General features: G+C 36.6%; 1 long non-coding RNA gene across 1 annotated transcript in view; it reads left to right on the forward strand.

The window, feature by feature from the left end:
* Positions 1 to 21,964, forward strand: part of LOC309631241 — a 94,770-nt gene extending 72,806 nt beyond the window's left edge. The window contains exon 9 of the long non-coding RNA XR_014246140.1: positions 11,586 to 21,964. This is a non-coding gene — a long non-coding RNA (uncharacterized lncRNA). The remainder of the gene's footprint in view (positions 1 to 11,585) is intronic.
* Positions 21,965 to 22,449: the final 485 nt, after the last annotated feature.

Genomic DNA, 22,449 nt, shown 5'->3' on the forward strand with positions numbered 1-22,449 from the left:
GCTAGGTTTTTTTGGTTTCAAACAACTGATTTATGATGCAAAACTGCTGAATATTTCTGGTAAGGGAATGCATTGTTCTTTTTTGTTTCTTTCTGAAACTGAGACCTTGAATATTTGACTAGAAATATTGAGGTTCATCTTGCATTCTATATAGTATTTCTGCTTCATTCACTCTAAAAAGATGGTTCTTTGGTCTCCATTCCCTTTACTTTATTCCCCTACTCCATTCCCCTGTCCTACTGTAATCTTAGCAAGTCACGGAACTCATCTTTTTTGTCAGTTTGGGTACCACAGTTGAAAACAGAGAGAGCTTTTTTGTTTGTTTGTTCTGAACGTGAAGAACCCTTAATCAGTTGTTTTGAATTAAAGGTTGAATTTCTTTCATGTTTTAGAGATCAGAGTGTTGAGAATTATATGTTCATAAGCTTAAAGAACTAAGTAAGATTTGCAAATGTTGGTAAGCGGTCATTATGTCACATACGTGTATATGTTGGGAGTGGGACGGAAGGAAACGGGGAAAAGTGTAGCACTTGGGGAAGAAGGGGAATAATGCTGAGGAAAATAGAGGGGTGCTTGTGAGGGCTGAATGCACATAATGTGTGAAAATCTGAGGAGTAGACATAGCTTCATAAACCACAGCCACGCCTGCCTGTCTTAGGTGCCCTCGCTAGACCTTAAGTAAGTAACTCAATCCACTCATTTAAATAGGCCTCTATGACCTTTCTCTGCAAAGGTCCGATTGGACTAAGTGAAGATGGCGAGGCTGCCATGAGTCATGGGAATGACGCTAGGTCTGACACTAGAGACTACGTTCTGGTCCCTGACCTTCCACCAGCCAGCTGCATGAAGTCTCAGGTCTTTGGGGCTTTTGTTTCTTCTTCTGGAAAAATGAGATTATGGGCCTAAATAATGTCAAATTTTCACTCAGCTATAAGAATCTAAGAGCTTCTGTATTTCTTGGCTACCTTGAAGTGGCTGAATAAGCCAGAGAGAAAGAAAGAGAGCCTCCTGGCAGCTGAAATGAAGCAGGCCTGTAGCTAAACATTAATCCCAATATCTGAATGTTGACTGAGGCTGAGGTTCAGAGGTGGAGCAAAAGGATATTTTGCTGCCTCTTTTAAGAATATCAGAGCTGTGGGACAAAGACAAAAGCACCTGTTCACACACAAACATGCACACACAATAGAGACATGCCTCATATGTTTTTAAAGAAAAATAAGTTCTACTAAATGAACGTTCTCATAGAAATTAAAGTTAGGGAGCAGTGTGCAGAAAGACGATGAAATTAAGTTTCAGAATGCCCCAGCACTTACCACTTTGGCCATGTAATTGAATCTGGTTGATCTTAGTTTTCTTGTCTATACAATGGAGACAATATGTATGTTCTAGGTGCTTTGTGAGAATTAAATAAGAGTGTATATTCAAAAGTGCTTCATAAAATATACAATTTACACAGGCATTGTTATTATCCAATCATTACAGCCATATGTATAGCTAAATATGTATAGCTTAAACCCAAAGCATTCCCTAGAAAGCTTGGGGGGTTCTATGAGAGAAAAGCCCTCCCCAAACAATTTGGGAAGTCACCGGTTCTGCTAATTCAACAGGCGATGTTTACAAGGTGTTCTGATGGAACTCTGAGCCTCCATAAACCATCCCCTTTCCACCTAAAATGACAAAATCGTGCTGATAGGAGCAAAGAGCTAGAATGTGAACATTCACATTTTACAGTTGAGAAAACTGAAGTCTCCACAGAGATAAGATGATATGACTAAGGTCACTCAACCAGTTGGCAGCAGGACCCTGGGTAGATTCCTGGGTTCCTGATGCCCTATCATTTTTTTAAAAAAACTTTTCTCCATTAATTATTTTAGTTAAATCTAGTAAACCTATGAGAGTTACCCTTAGACTGAATGGCAATTAGTAACCTAGGTTCTTGGTATTAATTACTTGAAATATTTGGGAAAAACAAAATAAAATAGACAATGGAAAGCAAAGTTTAGAACAAGGGGAAAGCAAGCCTTGGCACCTTTCCCCCCATAGTCTAGATATATTAGTCTATAAATATATAGTCTCTATTTCTCTGTATCACTAAAAACCACCTAAGATGCCCCTGAATGTTGGGGGCAGGGGGAAGGGGACACTGGAGACATATTTATCCAGCAGTTACCAGTGGATAAGTGAATTCTTTCTAAAATTTTACTTTGGGGCCAAGATTTATCTAAATATGTCACTGTTTAGACTGCTAAAAAATATGGTATAAAATTTCCGATTCTCATTTCACAATACGTTAATCTTTCTTTCTTTATTCCTCCCAAATGTTTTTAAAACAATCTCTTTCTGGGACAATTGGATCTTGTGTATCCTGTCAAATTTGAGTAGAAAGCAAATTTTTATAACCAAATTATAAAGCTTTCAATACCGAGGCTTATTTACAATGGAAACATTGACAGAACGTTAACTGTAGCGGCTTCAGTGATACATGCGCCCGTGAGGTAGAATTTCCAAATTGGGAAAATGCTGGAACTCTTTAGTATCGATGTTAATAAGCTTCCCTGAACATTGTGCACTGCCCTGCCATCCCCCTCCCCATTTCAAGGGTATCTGATCCATTTTTGGAATGAATTTTTAGATTTGACATCAACTTTATACATCCCTTGGAAAAGAGATCTGAATGTTGCAGATTTTTTAAACTGTAAAACGTGTTCTTGTTTCCCCAGTAATTGATTTAAAAAGCGAGACTTAGCAGAGCAGTATCCTACAGCCATCCGATGCTTGATCTTAAATTTAGCTCTCATTGACTAGGGTTAACTCTTCCAGGAGAAAGTAACATTTTGCTTTTACCTCAGAACCACAATTGGGAGGGGAAGGGGAAACTTAAATCCAACCCTTCCTTTGAAAATCGCTTTCTGAGTTCAAACCTGGGTGGCTATGAATAAAATTTCTCCAAGAGGCCAGACAACTTTTCTCCCCTTTGAATAACAGCAGAAATTCCTAATACTTCTCTTTCCAAGGTCTTAACAGGTTTCACAGACCAGGGTTAAGCTTTATAATGAAATTCAAAAAAAATAAGAACACGATTGAGAGATTGAAGCTCTGATGAAAAGAGCAAACCCTTGTATAAAGCTATTTGTAGCCCAGGGGCCTGAGAGCAGAACTTTCAGTTCACCCAGATCACCTCCCCTGATCTAAACAGATAATCGGACGAGGATTCCATTCAGGTCTGGAATTGTTCAGAATTGTTCTTGTGCTTTGTGGCAGCCACAAACCCCTGGTTTTGTGCGAAATGAAAATGAATAGGACACAAAGGAAGGAGCAACTCGAAAGAAACAGAAAGCATGCCCAACTGCCAACTCCCGAGTCGGAGGGACCCGGGGACACCCCAGATGAAGATCATTTAACATGGAGGAGAAGATTTTTGAGAGCTTTTTCCTCTTGGACTTCCGAAAGAGTTGTTGCTACCAAACGTATGGAAAACGAAAAGGAGAGAGAGACATTAAGCATTCGCCTGTCAGGGGAAGGAGCAGAAACGGTAGCAGCCGCTGTGCCTGAGAAATAGGAAAGAAAGGAAATAAGAGGAGAAAGTGAAACTCACCAGCTGAGCTCCCCCTTCCCAAGCTGACAATCACCAAAAGAGGGCAAAGGGGAACCAATGCATAGAATTAAATGTGAACACATGGATTCTAGGGGATTTAGTGACCTAAGAGGTGTCATCCGCTTGGTATACTAATAGTTTCTTTTTGCAAATATAATCCTTTGGCTAATGTATGCTTTTTAAGACATCAATCTCAGCTTCTTTTCTGTTAAGGAAGGCTACCAAACCGTCTCATTGATCAAATAATTTGCAATGAAACAGATGAAAGAATCATGGAGAAGGAAAACAAAACATCTTTGATGTGCTCCTTTATCAGAAATGTGTGTCAAAGGTCAAAAAAGCAGTGCTCCAGAGTCTCTTAAACATGTCATTGTCATCATATAAAAACTGACTTACTAACTTAGATTATTTGGAGAGTTAAGTGCTTGTGTTATTGCAAATTAAACTAATTAGTGTCATTTCCTGACAGCTGCAGCGAGTGTTAGCAATTCCACGATTTTTCTTCAGCCGTTCATGTGGGATACACAGAGGGGAGACAGATCTGTGATTTAATGGAATGGAATCGGCTTATCATACTGAGGGCACATCATTCCACTCCCAGCAGAGGACAGCTTCCACGCCCATCACTTCCCAGTTCATCCGTTATTGTTATCTTATTAACTTATTACATAGGAAGAAGCACACAGCCGTGAGGAGTCAGTGGTCTCTGAAAACAGCCATGAGATGGAAATGTGTCGGAATTTGCTTGTAGTATTACCCTCTCGGAATTGCTGAGATTACCCACTCCTTCCTTTGAACCAAAATTGTAGCTGCCCATAAAACATGCTGGAACTAATTTCCTACAGCATCTAGCTTAATTGTTATAAAGCAGCTTTATAAAGACGCCCCGACCGGAGCTTCCAGCATCTGTAAATGAACAGCTAAAGCAAAAGGTTACGCATATCATCGGCTTTCCTCTGGAGCCGATGAGCTTCTAACCATGAATGGCTGTCGAAGAATAACGATAGGTGCTTTGCAACATTAAGCACAGGGAAACTTACATAATGACTTCACCCCATTAAACACAAAAACTAAGGGGTTATTGAGACTGGATACTATCAGCCACAATCTGATAGCCACAACCTCACAACAATGAGTTTCTATATTGGTTAAAGAAGTGACAAACAGAAGCATGAAAAAGAAAAGGAGAAGGAGAGAAGAAAGGCAAGACAGAATGAAATATATATATATATATATATTTACATATATATATACATATATATATATGTAAAAAGCAGGAAAACCAAGGATCTCTAACAGCTATGTAGCAAGGAGTTCAGATCATAATGGACTCTTGTACTCCACTCCTGATTTTGCTCCTTACTTCTACTAATACTGATTTTTCAGCCCATATTTAATAAGACAGCAGAGGACTCAGCAACATCTCTGGGGCTATTTAAAGTAAAGCAGTTAAGAGGTGAAAGAGGGAGCTAAGAGCAAAGAAAAAGAAAGAGGAACCTCTAATCTGTCCTGAAGGAATAGAAATCATTTATCATATAAATAATTGACTTTCTTACAAATGACTCAACAGAGCAATTTATTGTGCTTTCTTCACTGTTTAGGGTTACTTTCTGCCTAGGACAGACTGAAGGATGACCTGAAAAGGAGTAGTAGAACTGGGAACTAGACCTCATCAGCTATACATTAGAATCACTGATTAAAAAAGAATCTCTGAGATTGGTCTTGGTATTTTCAAAAACCCCATGATGATGCTGATGGGCAGCAGGGTTAAGAATTTCTAGGATAAAAGGAACTAGGGGGCTTCCCTGGTGGCGCAGTGGTTGAGAATCCGCCTGCCAATGCAGGGGACACGGGTTCGAGCCCTGGTCTGGGAAGATCCCACATGCCGCGGAGCAACTAGGCCCGTGAGCCACAACCACTGAGCCTGCGCGTCTGGAGCCTGTGCTCCGCAACGGGAGAGGCCGCGACAGTGAGAGGCCCGCGCACTGCGATGAAGAGGGGCCCCCGCTCGCCGCAACTGGAGAAAGCCCTCGCACAGAAACGAAGACCCAACACAGCCAAAAATAAATAAATATGAATTTAAAAAATAAATAAATAATTAAAAAAAAAAAAAAAGGAACTAGGGTCAGCAAATCTGGAGAAGAGCCAAATGGCAAGGTGGTAAACAGGATGGATCTCTTAAAATCTCCAAATTGTTGTTGAAAGGCAGGGAGAGTACCAGACATGTAAGCAAACTTGAGCTTAGAACTCGACTTCCAGGAAGACATCCTACAGAAGTACACCTATGTGGGCCGTATTACTGGTTGCAATAGCAAGAGACTGTAAGAAACCTTAAAAGACAATTGGTTAAATAGATTGTGTATAACCACACAATGAAATACTACACAAAGTTAAGAAGAATGAGGCAGATCCTTCACTGCTAATGTGGACCAACCTTAAGACAAAACTATTAATTTAAAAAAGCGAGATAGAGAACAGCCTATGTGGTATGCTATCATTTTTGTAAAAAAGAAAAAATGAGGATATACGTGTTTGCATAATCATAGACTATCTATGGAAAGATACTCAAAAATCTGGTAACCATAGTTGCCGTAGTTATCTCTGGGGAGGGGATTTGAGAAACTGGGGTTCAGAAGAAGAAGAGAGACTTTTCACCATATGCTCTTTCGTACTGCTTGAATTTTTTTTCAGTGTGCAGAGTACAGATATTGCCTCTAACATTAGTTGATTTTAAAAATTAAATCTCTTCAGTAAGATATGTTCTATTATTTTAATTCTTCTAGAATGCTACACTGCTATCACGTAGGCACGGTTGCATTTCTATAACTTATACTCTAAAAAAATCCTGTCATTTTTTTTTCCCATTAAGCAAACTGATAATTCTGTGGGTTTAACTCTTTCTTCATGAAATTTTTGTTAAAATGATCAGCTTTTATTGTGATATTTATCCAGTTTGGTTCCATGCAATGGAACTATTGCTTATTGAGTCCTAATCGATTAGGGGTAGACTGCTTCAATTGTGCTGTTGGAACACAAAAGATGAATGTTCTGACCATGATACCTGGTACATAGGAGGGGCCTCGATTTGTCTTCGTTGGATGATGGAATGATGGAGGCATGAATGATAGAAAATAAAGCACAGAAATTTCAGAGATTGAACAGCGGACACTGCAAGTTCATGCCAAAATTTTCACCAGTCGACAGTTAAATGAGAATAGTAAGGACACGAAGTGGGTTTTTTTTTTTTAAACATCTTTATTGGAGTATAATTGCTTTACAATGGTGTGTTAGCTTCTGCTTTATAACAAAGTGAATCAGCTATTCATATAAATATATCCCCATTTCTCCTCCCTCTTGGGTCTCCCTCCCGCCCTCCCTCTCCCACCCCTCTAGGTGGTCACAAAGCACCCAGCTGATCCCCCTGTGCTATGTGGCTGCTTCCCACTAGCTATCTATTTTACATTTGGTAGTGTATATATGTCCATGCCACTCTCTCACTTCGTCCCAGCTTACCCTTCCCCCTCCCTGTGTCCTCAAGTCCATTCTCTACGTCTGTGTCTTTATTCCTGTCCTGCCCCTAGGTTCATCGGAACCAATTTTTTTTTAGATTCCATATATATGTGTTAGCATATGGTATTTGTTTTTATCTTTCTGACTTACTTCACTCTGTATGACAGACTCTAGGTCCATCCGCCTCACTACAAATAACTCAGTTTTGTTTCTTTTTATGGCTGAGTAATATTCCATTGTATATATGTGCCACATCTTCTTTATCTATTCATCTGTTGATGGACACTTAGGTTGCTTCCATGTCCTGGCTATTGTAAATAGAGCTGCAGTGAACATTGTGGTACATGACTCTTTTTGAATTATGGTTTTCTCAGGTATATGCCCAGTAGTGGGATAGCTGTGTCTATGGTAGTTCTATTTTTAATTTTTTAAGGAACCTCCATACTGTTCTCCAAAGTGACTGTATCAATTTACATTCCTGCCAACACTGCAAGAGGGTTCCCTTTTCTCCACACCCTCTCCAGCATTTATTGTTTGTAGATTTTTTGATGATGGCCATTCTGACTGGTGTGAGGTGATACCTCATTGTAGTTTTGCTTTGCACTTCTCTAATGATTAGTGATGTTGAGCATCCTTTCATGTGTTTGTTGGCAATCTGTATATCTTCTTTGGAGAAATGTCTATTTAGGTCTTCTGCCCATTATTGGATTGGGTTGTTTGTTTTTTTGATATTGAGCTGCATGAGCTGCTTGTGAATTTTGGAGATTCATCCTTTGTCAGTTGCTTCATTGGCAAATATTTTCTCCCATTCTGAGGGTTGTCTTTCCGTTTTGTTTATGGTTTCCTTTGCTGTGCAAAAGCTTTTAAGCTTCATTAGGTCCCATTTGTTTATTTTTGTTTTTATTTCCATTTCTCTAGGAGGTGGGTCAAAAAGGATCTTGCTGTGATTTATGTCATAGAGTGTTCTGCCTATGTTTTCCTCTAAGAGTTTGATAGTATCTGGCCTTACATTTAGGTCTTTAATCCATTTTGAGTTTATTTTTGTGTATGGTGTTAGGAGTGTTCTAATTTCATTCTTTTACATGTAGCTGTCCACTTTTCCCAGCACCACTTATTGAAGAGGCTGTCTTTTCTCCATTGGGTATTCTTGCCTCCTTTATCAAAAATAAGGTGCCCATATGTGCATGGGTTTATCTCTGGGCTTTCTATCCTGTTCCATTGATCTATATTTCTGTTTTGGGGCTAGTACCATACTGTCTTGATTACTGTCACTTTGTAGTATAGTCTGAAGTCTTGGAGCCTGATTCCTCCAGCTCCGTTTTTCTTTCTTCACATTGCTTTGGCTATTCGGGGTCTTGTGTGTTTCCATACAAATTGTGCAATTTTTGTTCTAGTTCTGTGAAAAATGCCATTGGTAATTTGATAGGGATTGCCTTGAATCTGTAGATTGCTTTGGGTAGTATAGTCATTTTCACAATGTTGATTCTTCCAATCCAAGAACATGGTATATCTCTTCATCTGTTGGTATCATCTTTAATTTCTTTCATCAGTGTCTTATAGTTTTCTGCATACAGGTCTTTTGTCTCCTTAGGTAGATTTAATCCTAGGTATTTTATTCTTTTTGTTGCAATGGTAAATGGGAGTGTTTTCTTAATTCACTTTCAGATTTTTCATCATTAATGTATAGGAATGCAAAAGATTTCTGTGCATGAATTTTGTATCCCGCTACTTTACAAAATTCATTGATTAGCTCTAGTAGTTTTCTGGTAACATCTTTAGGATTCTCTGTGTATAGTATCATGTCATCTGCAAACAGTGACAGCTTTACTTCTTCTTTTCCGATTTGGATTCCTTTTATTTCTTTTTCTTCTCTGATTGCTGTGGCTAAAACTTCCAAAACTATGTTGAATAATAGTGGTGAGAGTGGACAACCTTGTCTTGTTCCTGTCTTAGAGGAAATGGTTTCAGTTTTTCACCATTGAGAACGATGTTCGCTGTGGGTTTGTCATATATGGCCTTTATTATGTTGAGGTAAGTTCCCTCTATGCCTACTTTCTGGAGAGTTTTTATCATAAATGGGTGTTGAATTTTGTCAAAAGCTTTTTCTGCATCTATTGAGATTATCATATAGTTTTTATCCTTCAATTTGTTAATATGGTTTATCACATTGATTGATTTGCGTATATTGAAGAATCCTTGCATTCCTGGAATAAACCCCGCTTGATCATGCTGTATGATCCTTTTAATGTGCTGTTGGATTCTGTTTGCTAGTATTTTGTTGAGGATTTTTGCATCTATGTTCATCAGTGATATTGGCCTGTAGTTTTCTTTCTTTGTGACATCTTTGTCTGGTTTTGGTATCAGGGTGATGGTAGCCTTGTAGGATGAGTTTGAGAGTGTTCCTCCCTCACTATATTTTGGAAGAGTTTGAGAAGGATAGGTGTTAGCTCTTCTCTAAATGTTTGATAGAATTCGCCTGTGAAGCCATCTGGTCCTGGGCTTTTGTTTGTTGGAGGATTTTTAATCACAGTCTCAATTTCAGTGCTTGTGATTGGTCTGTTTATATTTTCTATTTCTTCCTGGTTCAGTCTCAGAAGGTTGTGCTTTTCTAATAATTTGTCCATTTCTTCCAGGTTGTTCATTTTATTGGCATATTGTTGCTTGTAGCAATCTCTCATGATCCGTTGTATTTCTGCAGTGTCAGTTGTTACTTCTCCTTCTTCATTTCTAATTCTATTGATTTGAGTCTTCTCTCTTTTTTTCTTGATGAGTCTGGCTAATGGTTCATCAATTTTGTTTATCTTCTCAAAGAACCAGCTTTTAGCTTTATTGATCTTTGCTATTGTTTCCTTCATTTCTTTTTCATTTATTTCCGATCTGATCTTTATGATTTCTTTCCTTCTGCTAACTTTGGGGTTTTTTTGTTCTTTCTCTAATTGCTTTAGGTGTAAGGTTAAGTTATTTATTTGAGATGTTTCTTGTTTCTTGAGGTAGGATTGTATTGCTATAAACGTCCCTCTTTGAACAGCTTTTGCTGCATCCCACAGGTTTTGGGTCATTTTTTTTTTCATTATCATTTGTTTCTAGGTATTTTTGATTTCCTCTTTGATTTCTAAATGATCTCTTGGTTATTAAGTAGTGTATTGTTTAGCCTCCATGTGTTTGTATTTTTTACAGATTTTTTTCCTGTAATTGATATCTAGTCTCATAGTGTTGTGGTTGGAAAAAATGCTTGATATGATTTCAATTTTCTTAACTTTACCAAGGCTTGATTTGTGGCCCAAGATATGATCTATCCTGGAGAATGTTCCATGTGCACTTGAGAAGAAAGTGTATTCTGTTGTTTTTGGATGGAATGTCCTATAAATATCAATTAAGTCCATCTTGTTTAATGTGTCATTTAAAGTTTGTGTTTCCTTATTTATTTTCATTTTGGATGATCTGTCCATTGGTGAAAGTGGGGTGTTAAATTCCCCTCCTATGGTTGTGTTACTGTCGATTTCCCCTTTTATGGCTGTTAGTATTTGCCTTATATATTGAGGTGCTCCTATGTTGGGTGCATAAATATTTACAATTGTTATATCTTCTTCGTGGATTCATCCCTTGATCATTATGTTGTGTCCTTCTTTGTCTCTTATAGTAGTCTTTATTTTAAAGTCTGTTTTGTCTGATATGAGAATTGCTACTCCAGCTTTCTTTTGATTTCCAATTGCATGGAATATCTTTTTCCATCCCCTTACTTTCAGTCTGTATGTGTCCCTAGGTCTGAAGTGGGTCTCTTGTAGACAGCCTATATACGGGTCTTGTTTTTGTATCCATTCAACCAGTCTATGTCATTTGGTGGGAGCATTTAATCCATTTACATTTTAGGTAGTTATTGATATATTTGTTCCTATTACCATTTTCTTAATTGTTTGGGGTTTGTTATTGTAGGTCTTTTCCTTCTCTTGTGTTTCCTGCCTAGAGAAATTCCTTTAGTATTTGTTGTAGAGTTGGTTTGGTGGTGCTGAATTCTCTTAGCTTTTGCTTGTCTGTAAAGGTTTTAATTTCTCTGTCAAATCTGAATGAGATCCTTGCTGGGTAGAGTAATCTTGGTTGTAGGTTTTTCCCTTTCATGACTTTAAATATGTCCTGCCACTCCCTTCTGGCTTGCAGAGTTTCTGCTGAAAGATCAGCTGTTAACCTTATGGGTATTCCCTTGTGTGTTATTTGTTGTTTTTCCCTTGCTGCTTTTAATATTTTTTCTTTGTATTTAATTTTTGATAGTTTGATTAATATATGTCTTGGCATGTTTCTCTTTTGGATTTATCCTGTATGGGACTCTCTGCGCTTCCTAGACTTGATTGACTATTTCCTTTCTCATATTAGGGAAGTTTTCAACTATAATCTCTTCAAATATTTTCTCAGTCCCTTTCTTTTTCTCTTCTTCTTCTGGGACCCCTATAATTTTAATGTTGGTGTGTTTAATGTTTTCCCAGAGGTCTCTGAGTTTTCCTCAATTCTTTTCATTTTTTTTTTTCTTTATTCTGCTCTGCAGTAGTTATTTCCACTACTTTTTTCTTCCAGGTCACTTATCTGTTCTTCTGCCTCAGTTATTTGTCTATTGATTCCTTCTAGAGAATGTTTAATTTCATTTATTGTGTTGTTCATCATTGTTTGTTTGCTCTTTAGTTCTTCTAGGTCCTTGTTAAACGTTTCTTGTATTTTCTCCATTCTATTTCTAAGATTTTGGATCATCTTTACTATCATTACTCTGAATTCTTTTTCAAGTAGACTGCCTATTTCCTCTTCATTTGTTTGGTCTTGTGGGTTTTTACCTTGCTTCTTCATCTGCTGTGTGTTTCTCTGTCTTTTCATTTTGCCTAACTTACTGTGTTTGGGGTCTCCTTTTCACAGGCTGCAGGTTTGGAGTTCCCATTGTTTTTGGTGTCTGCCGCCAGTGGCTAATGTTGGTTCAGTGGCTTGTGTAGGCTTCTTGGTGGAAGGGACTGGTGCCTGTATTCTTGTGCATGAGACTGGATTTTGTCTTTCTGGTGGGCAGGACCACATCCGGTGGATGAAGTGGGTTTTTTGAAAGCTAAGTTTATTCAATTTAAATTCTGACTTTGGAAATTAAGACCTTCTATATTTTGTGTGTGATAAGTCCTTTCTTTTATGAAATAATTTGATAACAAATAGTAATTGTTGTTTTTAATTTTTTTTAAACTCTTATTTGGTAAAATAAAAGGGACAAAACCTATGCTGAACTCCCAAATTTTATTTTGTTTGGTAACTATGTTTGGTAATCAGAGGCCAGAGGTTATGGAACTGTCAGCACAGACTAACAATGAAAAACAGGCTTTCTGGCAATTGGCTACTTCTTATTAGACTTTTTATTTTTTATCAGTTGTTCTATGTAAAACATTATTTCTTAAAGTACTACATAAAATAAGCATTAATATTAGTACATTCTCAATATGATTTGCTTTTAAAAAGAATTACCTAAAACTTTCACCTTCTTTTTTTGAAATTTTCACTTGGAAAGAGTAACTCTTTTCTAAAACAACGATTTTAGGAAAATTGAAAATGAATCCTAAAATAGTAAACTAAAGCACCATGAGAAAATATTTTACATTTGATTAAAGCCATAACTGGGAAACATCAGTGCCCTTAATTCTCAGTGACCACTTACACCCTCCCTACCATGAAGGCCTGCTCATCATTAACCAAAAGGAGAACAGTATTAGAGCTGTGACAGCAACTTCGATTTGTTGACAAACTGTCGACCACAGTTGTTTTTTTTTCCTCAAGGATTAAATTTTTGTTTTCCAGCCTTTTGGGGCCATTGTAAATTTGTATGGCTGCTTTGGAGGGAACACATAATCAAAGCGATGACCCAGTACACTAGGAAATAAATGACAGTGGAATTCAGTTCAGTTTACGGACCATCTACTGAGTGTCTGTGGCAGGCTGTGCTAGGCATCTGGGAAACAGAATGCATGATACTTGGCCCCTGTCTGATCTCAGATTGCTCACTGTCTACCCGGGATTCATGTATGTATATAATTAACCGTAATACTAAATCTGTGTTCTGCTAGAAACAAGATAAAGTACTATGGAAAGAAAAAAGGTGTGGGAGTGGGTAATTCCACCCGTGTCAGGGAAGCTTTTGAAGGGTTCTAAGAGATGTCTGCTTTTGTACTAGATCTTAAAGAATGAATGTTGAAAAAGGCTTTCTATGCGCTGATGGCTGTTATCACAAAGATCGAACTTAACCTTTTATGAGTTTGTTTTCCCCATTAAAAACTGCCTCATTCTGCTTTGTAGGTACACTGGCACTTCTTAACAACAGGGCTGTCATGCAGCAGGGGCTCAGTACATGAATGGAGAAATTGGCTAAGCAACAAAATATTGGCTAAGCAACAATAAATTCTAAAAGGTGTAGTTGAAAACGGAAGATTACAGTCCCCTGATCTCTAACATACAAGATCAAAAGGGACACCTCTGAAGAAACTTTAATATGTAACACATAGGCGTGATTCCTCAACTACCTAAAAAAATGTCTTGGGCAAACAGTTTTGAAACACACTTTCTACCATGAAGTTTTACAGAATTTATTTATCATCTTCCTCTCCTTGGTGATGAGATGTCAGACTTTTTAGACATCTGAATTCTAGGGCCTGACAGAGTTTGAGTATATGATCTCACCTGAGGCTAATGACTTTATACAGCTAGAAAGAGGATGTAAAATGGATGCTCAACAAATGTGGTTGACTGACGGTGGTGTCTCTTTTCTTAGAGAAGTTAAATTAAGCACATCCCATTTAAAAGAAAATTCTTTGTTTTGTCTCTACACTGGGAAAGAGAAAAAAGATCCCCTTTTCTTCCTCCTGTCCTTCCCTCCTCCTCCTCCTTCTTCCCCTTCTTCCTCTTCATTTACTCAACTTGACAAAGATTATTCTTGTGGCCTTGGTTCATTTGTGTTTATTCTCTGTTCCAATAGGTAGTTCTGGAATCTCCCCAGTGTATATGTTCATTTTCCATTTGATTCCACCCACAGATCAACCTTCTATCCCCTAAGAGATGGAGATTGAGTCTATTTCTTTCTTCCCCCCATAATTTCCTTCCTTGAGTAACACCAATAAATCCCTAAGGAGTCCAGGGTTGCTGTTGCATACACTTATTTTAGTGACTGAAACAAAAAACACACCACCTTTTCACTGCCTCCACTCCTAAACATGGTGAAGAAATATTGCACAGGCAGAGAATGAAAGTACTTTTTAATTGGAGAGAGGGTAGGGCTTCTAAAAAGGATACCTTAAACAAAGAGGTATTTAATTATTGGTAACGTGATGAGGGGCCAAAATATTCTGATGTTGGACCAAAATAAATTTCATGGTTTCAAATGAGGTCAAGTCAGTTATAATTTTTTGTAGCCATGGAGAGTCACCACCTGGACTCAATTTCCATACTACAGGCTCTGTGATACCATTTCATGTGATGTCTGGCTGACCATTTGTGGTGTCAGAGAGGTGCCAGTATCTATCTACACAATAGAACAGAGAAACTATTACCCCCTTTTAGCCAGATGTCCATTTTTTGAATAGCCTAGGCAGAAATTTGAATGACACTCTGTTAACAATTCAAAACTCCCTCTGTTCTGTAAGGAAGCAAAACATATTTACGGTACAGTCTTCTGCAGATTCAAAAGCAACAGTGGTGGCTCTAAAGGAACATTAATGGCCTATTGGATAATAAGCATGTATGTTTTATTAACTGCCTAAATAAGCATTAGCATTGTAGATTTCACTGCAGGCTATATACAGCCCTTTCTTCAGAACTCCAGACATGGAGCCAATTATTAATTCTTTCACAAAGTAATTTACCCAACAAGGAACATGTTGAAAAATGATTCTTATGCCAATATTTCAGTCTTTTCTGAAGATGTTTCCCATTTAAAATAATGGAAATTTGGCCTGAGTTACTGGAAGGCCCTGGACAGCAGCGGTATATAATGAGAAAGTTTGTCATTTATTAATTTTACAATTGTTATTCATTTAAAGGAGAAACTAGGTAAAACTTTATACTTACAGAAACTTATTTTCTCAATCTTTGCAGCTACCCAATAGTTTAGCTGATAATACCATCCCCATTTCACAAATGAGAGGTAAGCAGAAAGGCATGAGATAGAATTGAAGCCTGAGTTTTCTGAGGATTTAATATTTTCTTTTAAGATTATCTCTTCTAAACAAATAAATGAAAACAGTGAATGAAGACCTACTGTGTGCCAAGCATCTTGGTAGGTGCCTTCTTTTTGTGTTAAGTCAATCTTTTTAAATTAAAAAATAATGTTTGTTTTTTATTATTACAAGACCAAGACAGATTTCAAACTAAGAAAAAAAAAAAAGGAAAAAGAAGGAGAAAACACCTACAATCTCCCTTCTCAAAGATAGCCGCAGCAAACATCCTGGGGTATGTCTCCTTCTGGCCTCTTTCTTCTTTTTTCTTCTTTTCTTTTTGTTGGATATCCTTCCATACTTTTACTTGAATGGGGTCACAATACACATACTATTCTGTAACCTGCTTTTTTCACTTAAAAAAAATCATAGGTATATTTCTATGGGAGTTCATATAGATTTTGTTTTGTTGTTAAATGATTCATGTGCATTATTGTTTTAATCAAGTAATCAGATGGCTGCAAAGGAAAAGTAAAAAAAAAATTGCACTACATAGAAATAATGAGTGTTAATATTAGGTGAACATAATTCTAGATATTCCTTCTTCCTAGCTAAATAGCCTCTATCATTCTCCTAAATGATTGTGCTGTATAGTTTAAGTAAACTTTTATGAATAATTTTTTGTCCCAGTTTTTGTTATTATCATGTGCAAATATACTTCATTGTGCTTATGTCTCATAATTTCCTTGGGTTAAATATCTAGGAGTAAAATTTCTGGATCAAATTTTAATATATACCTGCCAACTTGCCTTCAAGAAAATTTTTTATCGCACTGTTGCTAATTTATATTTCTCTAATTATCAATGAGTCTGAGCATCTTTTTATATATTTACAGGTCTTTTGTGACTTGCTTGTTCATGTTTTTGTGCATTTTTTTTATCATAGTGTTCATCTTTTTTTATTTTTAGTTGATCCGTAAGAGATCTTTATATATTTAGGAAAATATCTCTTTGTCAAATGTGTTTTAGTTATTTTCTTATTTGTTGTTTGTCCTTCAGCTTTGTTTATGGCACCTTGATCATAAAACAATTTAGAACTTTTATGTTATCAAATCTTTTTCATCATTTCCCTTATGGGTTTGGGCATTGGTCACAACATTCAAGTGTTATTTAAAAAAAAATATCTTACATACTTTAATTTTTTTTATACTTACATACTTAAAATAAATATAATAATTTTCTGTAATTTATTTTTATATATGGTCTGAAAAATATATATGGTTTATATATATTTTATATTTGGTCAAACATGTTTTTCACCATATTCTGCCATTTGTCTACAAACAGTTTACTGATCTGAAATATCACTTTTTTCATAAATTCCTGCATATTCTGTGGTGTGTTTCTAGATTATTCTGTTTCAGTGAACTATCTCCCTATTCCTGTATTGGTGCCTCACCATATTATTTACTAAAGCTTAAGAGTATATTTTACTATGTGGAAGGAGAATTTTTACATCGTTATTTATCTTTTTTCTGAAATTTTTTGGACTATTACCATGTATTTATCTTCTATATGAATTTTGGAATCAATTTGTTAAGGAATCAAAAAAATTTTCTTTGCCATCGTTAACTAACCTTAAGAAGCTAGAGGATTTGTAAATTCAAGCATTATTCTTATTGGTCAAAATTCATATGAAATACAGATACTGGGTTTCAATAAAAGCCCAAGAATTCTGTAAGATTCTTAAAGTAAAACTCTTTCAACAAATATTTGTATGTCTGCTATAGTATTCTCCATAATTGCTAGTTTTCTATCATATATTGGTGTAAATAAGATTCATGACATGAGAATGCACAAGTTTGTGTTATGGTTTATAACATTGCATCTGAAATTAGAGCAAAATAACTCATAAAGTTTCTGTCATTCTGTTACCTATCATCTAACCATATTGGTTCCCATGCTTTGGGGGTATTGTCTGACTCAGAGAACACTCACTAAATGTACATAATAAATAACTCCAAGAATAATGCAGACAGGATTCTATCTGTGTCTTTATATCACAACCAGCAGGGGAAAAAAATGGAAGCTCAAAATGTTTGCTTCAACATAACAGCCCTTGGTGTTCCTTGGCCTCCAAACAAGCTTCAGGATACAGTTTATCAACTGTCAATAGGCAAATGCATGTTTTTCTTTTCCCATGAGCTGATTAAAGTTGTGGTCTCTTGTAATTCATGGCATTCCATTGTATTTATTTCTGCTGGAATTTTCAGGCTGAATTACTGTAACTAATATACCACTAAGTCTGTGCTGCAAAATCCCTGACCTTTTGAATCTTCCTTTTTAGCAGAAAATTGGCATAAGAAATTTCAACACAATAAACACTTTAATTTTTTTCTTAATCTTGATCCACAATCCATATGGTTCAATTTAATTATGTCAGAGAATCTTTGCCACCAGTATCAATTTGGATTAAGAGGTTTTGAAGATTGTGGTGATAGGAGAAAAAGAGAGATGAGATCATTCTATTTGCAGTGGATTATTGGAGGGAAACAAAAATATGAAATGTGAAATCCTTTGGCCTTTTCTAAAATAATTTGTGCCCACAGCTCATTTTGAGTAAATAGATTTGCTGGTCTCTAAACCATGAGATCTGAGAATTTTTAAAAATCTTTCATATAGGATTGAAGAATATCTATGCCCGCCTATCAATAACACAATAATGGACTGTTTGTATCCATGTAGAGGGATATCCTGCAGTATAGAATTGGGAGAGATTTTGAAGTAAGAGATGAAGTGGAAGCAGCAAGAGAGGGTGGTATGTTCAGAATTTGGCAGGAGCATTGTGGGTAAAAACTGATATTTCTACTATCTTAGGAGTTGACAAACTTTTTGTAAATGGCCAGATAGTAAATTATTTTAGGTTTTATGGATGACATATAGTTTCTGTCGCTGCTGCTGCTGTTTCATGTTGCTTTTGTTTTGTTCTATTTTTGCAATTCTTTAAAAATGTGAAAACGACTCTCAGCTCACGGACTGTTCAAAAACAGGCCATGGGTTCGACTTTGCGCACTGAGCTCACTCTGACAACGCCTTTATGGAATCATTGGAAGATAAAGTCACGCATAAATCATCAGACTGCGAGATGCTACTGAGGGTAACTACAATCATACCTTACATTTTTCTTCTGCTTTATAGTTTACCCAGCGTTATCCTTGGACATTGTCCCATTTGATCCTCAAAATAACACTCATGGCAGACGTCATTATTCCTATATTAGAGAAGAGAAAGCAAGCTCAGAGAAGTAGTGACTTGCCCAAAACTACACAGATGATAAGGGGGAAAGCCAGAAATGAATGCATCTTGTGATTCAAGTTTGTTGCTCTTTCTATTAAACTCAGATTGAGTCAGAGAAAGCGTTGGTAGAAAGAAAACCAGATTGAGGAAGCTGTTAGCTCAGGATTAACATGTCTGTCCTCTGGGACTCCCAGACTTAATGCGAATAAAAACCCAAGAACACACATTCGCCACTTCTTCCACAGAGCAGTGGCCCTAAGGCTTTGGTGAATTACCACATCAACTTGCAGCCAACTCAGGATTTGGGGAAATCTCTAGTTAGCTCATTATTCCCACCTACACTGATGAAAAGAAGATGTGATTTGTGCTTTATTAATGCTTTAGAAGGCTGAGCACGGAAGTGATAGTTTAGGTCCCAGGAACATACTCTGAGATACCTTGGATTGACGAAGTTAGGAGAGCAACAACTGTTCGTTTCCTCAGCCTGCCAACAGGAGTCCAAGCAATGAAATACAACAGAATTGTTTGGAAAGACACGTTAACTCAACTTGTGTGGCCCAGAGGCTAATCAGCATCTACATCATAAAGACTAGGCAAAGGTACATATGGGACTCATTCCTGCATTTTTATGGGTTAGAGACATGAACTGTGTATCCCGTTACACAGCAGAATGGCACCAGTATGGGAGAGATAAGGTCCAAAAAATACAGTAACTTTATGAATTATATTGTGATATCTTTTTCACTAAACATCATAGGCAAGAACTGTTCAGTGATATTTATTTCTTGATTTGGGTGTTTTATTTGCTGTTTCCTATATTTAAAAGTGCCTGTCGCTCTGTTACACTTATTAAATGAGTGTTACCAGAGTGCTGTGACCACTTGTGGGTTCTGCAACTTGAAAATGTGGAAAGGTTGGAGAAGGTTCAGAAAAGACTATGAAAAATAAAAGTGCTAGGAAAATAAAGCCTGAGAGGCAGGGTTAAAGGGATTTATTTCTGCTGAGTTTTAAAAAAGCTTAAGGGTGACTGATCCTGTGATTAGTGATCACAATGAAGATTTTTTTACGTAGAAGGTACAGAGCAATCGTTTTCTCTTTCTATTCAGAAAAAGAATGCAAGAGCATAGTCTAGAACTTTGATTTCCAATTTGTGGGCTTCAGACCTGGTGAGAAGGACAGAGAGGGAGGTTGCTACTGAATTATTTAAAGAGATCCTCAAACTTATTTTATTTTATTTTATTAAATACTAAATACAAGAAGTATAATGATTTTTTTTTTTCTGGTGTGTAATGTTTGCCATTAAAAGGTGGCCTTTGTCTTCGAAAAGGTTGAGAATCACTGAGTTTGAATATAACATTGGGATGTGAGTGTGGTACAAAATGAATTTCTTAGCAATAAGAATCATTAACTGACAAGCATTGTAATGTACTTTGCTAGACCAATTAAATAATTGAGACCATTACTGTTTTAAGGTGACACAGGAATTTGTTCATTTATTTATTCCATTGTTATTCATCGAGCATCATCCACGTACCAATGCATCAAGCACTCTGCTAAACCAGGAGCTATGATAGGGGCAAGGCAGGTAGTGTCTCTGGAATCACGTCACTCACAGTCTCTCGGTGGCTAGTAATACAATACATATATTCATGCCCAGCATGTGAGATTGCTTCCATTCCTGTAATTCTATTATCTTCTATTTAATAGCAAGAATAACAGATTTTGAAAAGTAAAGATGAATATTTACTTGTGAGGCTTACTTCTGCACTCAACATAAAATTATAACTAGTAATAAATGAAACAGCTTCCTTTCAAAATCCTAAATTTTATTTCCCATTTGTGGAACAGCTAAAGAATATTCACTTTTCCTGCACAAATGTCACATGAATGTTTCCTGTAGTCAACAGTTATCTCACACCCCTCCCTCTGTTTGTTTTTTCTCTAGGATAAGGGTAAAGAGAGTTGTAGTTTTTTAGTAGTAAATTGGCATCATTCCATAAGATGATGATTTAATCTCCAGTTACTCATTGAGCTTTCAATTCACTTAGACGTCTTTGCGATGATAAATTTTCTTTAAAGAACATCTTAAATTTATATTAATGGACTTGCTACATAAAGTCTATGATTACAATATAGATAAGAGATATTCATCTCTTCTATTTAAGGGCTGGACCCCAGTAAACTAATTTTTCTTGAAGTTCATCCTTTTTCCTTTTTCTTTTTGGTCCATTTAACATTGTCTTTAATGGTGCGGACAACACAAGAAAGAGACGAGATTTGTCATCTTTTCTTCAGGAGTATTAGGAACAGTGATTTTCTCTTTAGCTCATTAATTGAAAAGTCTTAAAATACCTTCTCATATACACTTAAATCTGCAGAAACATCTAGACTTCATTCCAAATCTCTGCCTCTTATGGTGGATAGTGTTTATTGAGCACTTAAATATGAGCCAGCACTGTTCCAAATACTTTACATGTATTAGCTCATTTAATCATTGTAACAACTCTATGAGAGAGATGCTATTGTTACCCCCATGACACAGATGAGGAAACTGAGGCTCAGAGAGGTTAAGTAACCAGTCCAAAGTCACACTGGTAAAGCCTTGGAAGTGGCTCTTCGCCATATACCCTGCACTGTTTCTCAAGAAGGAAATGGTTGGGGGTTTCGAGGCATTCTAACTGGCACACAGTAGAGAAACATTAATCAAAAAAAAATTTTTAAACATGTCTTTATTTCCAGACTGCTTCATCTGGTATATTTAATAATGAAGAGCTCTATAGCAGTGAAAAATGAATGAACCACAGCTAACTGCAGTTGTCCCCTTCTTATCTGCCATTTTGCTTTCCTCGGTTTGAAAATATTAAATGGAAAATTCCAGGAATAAACAATTCACAAGTTTTAAATTGCACAGTTGTTCTGAGTAGCATGATGAAATCTCGCGAGGTCCTGCCCGGGTCGAGAATCATCCTGCATATCCTGCCTGTTAGTCACTTAGTTGCTTTCTGTCTGGGTTATCATATCTCAGGTGATTTACAATGCTTCTGTTCAAGTCACCCTTATTTTACTCTAACAATAATGGCTCCAAAGCACAAGAGATGTGTCGCTGGCAATTCTGATAGCCAAAGAGACGCCATAAGTGCTTCCTTTAAGTGAAAAGGTGAAAGTGTTGGACTTAATAAGGAAAGAAAAAAAATCGTATGCTGAGGTTGCTAAGATCTATGGTCAGAACGAATCGTCTATCCATGAAATTGTGAAGAAGGAAAAAGAAGTTGCTAGTTTTGCTGTTGCACCTCAGACAGCGAAAGTTACAGCCACGGTGCATAACTGCTTAGTCAAGATGGAAAAGGCGTTAAATTTGCACAATAAGATATTCTGAGAGAGAGAGACCACATTCACATAACTTTTATTACATTATATTGTTATAATTGTTCTATTTTATTGCTAGTTATTGTTGTTAATCTCTTACTGTGCCTAATTTATAAATTAAGCTTTATCATGAGTATGTAGGTTAGGAAAAACATAGTAAATATCAGGGTCAGTATTATCCAAGATTTCAGGGCATTCACTGGTGGTCTTGGAAGTAGCCCCTGTGGATGAAGGGACACTACTGTTTATCAGCATAGCCGAACATCACAACTTAATGTAAAGTTTAAAAAAATACACAATAATTCAATTTATATAAAGTTCAAAACCATACAAGCCAAACAATATAACTTTTAAGGACATAGCTATATGATAAAACTTGAGGGAATCCTATAGACAAAATTCAGGAGAGAGAAAGGGGAATATAATTTGGGAAAGCTATCAAAGTATTGATAGTGGGTGCACAGGTGTTTTCGTTTACTATCATTTTAGCCATTCATATATGTTAATATTTTATATGTAATATGCT

The sequence above is a fragment of the Balaenoptera borealis genome, assembly GCF_965194805.1.
Source record: "Balaenoptera borealis genome assembly, chromosome: 6".
In the NCBI taxonomy this organism is placed as follows: domain Eukaryota; kingdom Metazoa; phylum Chordata; class Mammalia; order Artiodactyla; family Balaenopteridae; genus Balaenoptera; species Balaenoptera borealis.